Source organism: Pteropus alecto, unplaced genomic scaffold (assembly GCF_000325575.1).
Source record: "Pteropus alecto unplaced genomic scaffold, ASM32557v1 scaffold392, whole genome shotgun sequence".
NCBI classification, from domain to species: Eukaryota; Metazoa; Chordata; class Mammalia; order Chiroptera; family Pteropodidae; genus Pteropus; species Pteropus alecto.
This window is the reverse complement of record NW_006431933.1, coordinates 1,068,626-1,069,504: the sequence shown is the minus strand read 5'-3', so window position 1 is coordinate 1,069,504 and position 879 is coordinate 1,068,626. Positions and strand designations below refer to the sequence as shown.

General features: G+C 42.9%; 1 protein-coding gene across 2 annotated transcripts in view; it reads right to left on the bottom strand.

Moving 5' to 3' along the window:
- JADE3 (jade family PHD finger 3) overlaps positions 1 to 879 on the bottom strand; it is a 133,705-nt gene that overhangs the window by 127,095 nt on the left and 5,731 nt on the right. The gene's annotated exons all lie outside the window — the stretch shown is intronic.

Below are 879 nucleotides of genomic sequence, written 5' to 3'. Positions count from 1 at the left end.
TGGAGGTTGAAAAATCTAGGGGGGGGGGGGCTTCTTTGATTATAAATACACAAGATAAGTGAAAAGTCAAGTCACTCACGAGAGTATCCATGTCCAGAGCCACACATGGTTTCCTCCTAGAAAAATCATCACTCAGCTCTACAGTTAGTTAAAGAGGTGCCACAATCGTATTAGTCTCAAGAATACACTATATTTAGAAATGAGTGTTTAACAAGATTTATCAAAGGAAAAGAGGTTATATCCATTAATAATTGTTATGCATTATGCAGTAATGCTTCCCTGCCCCTCCGTTTTCCACACCTCCTTGTATCCACACCTTTGGATGGTCTCCTCCTACAATGACTCTGGGTTTAGCCATGGAAGCACTTCCATGTTTTGGCTGATTGGACAATATTAAATGTGACACAAGGAGGCACTTGAGAAGTGCTTGGGCACTGATACTTGTTCTCACTTACTACTCTTTGTGCTTTTGAGACCACCATGCTAACAAGTCCAGACCAGGCAGTTGGAAGAGAGACCATTTGGAGTAGAGATGAGCCACCCCAGCATAGGGCCTCTTAGACTAACCAGCCTGCCAATCACCAGATGTGTGAGCAAGGCCATCCTAGATTATCCACCTGCCAGCTCACCACCCTCCCCACAAAAATCGGAACCAGGCTACTTCAAAGTAAATATGTTTGTGGTCCAGTACACATGGAAAGGGGAAGAGCACACTGGCTTTCCTCCTGTGAAGTTTAGTCTGCAGGTTTTTCTTCAAACAAAAAAACTTGCAATACCTGGATGAGGATAAATAAATATATAAGTATTGAAAAAAATGCCCAAGTCTTCCCAGATTCTCACAAATGTGCTGTCTGCCATCACAGATGGCACACACCAAAA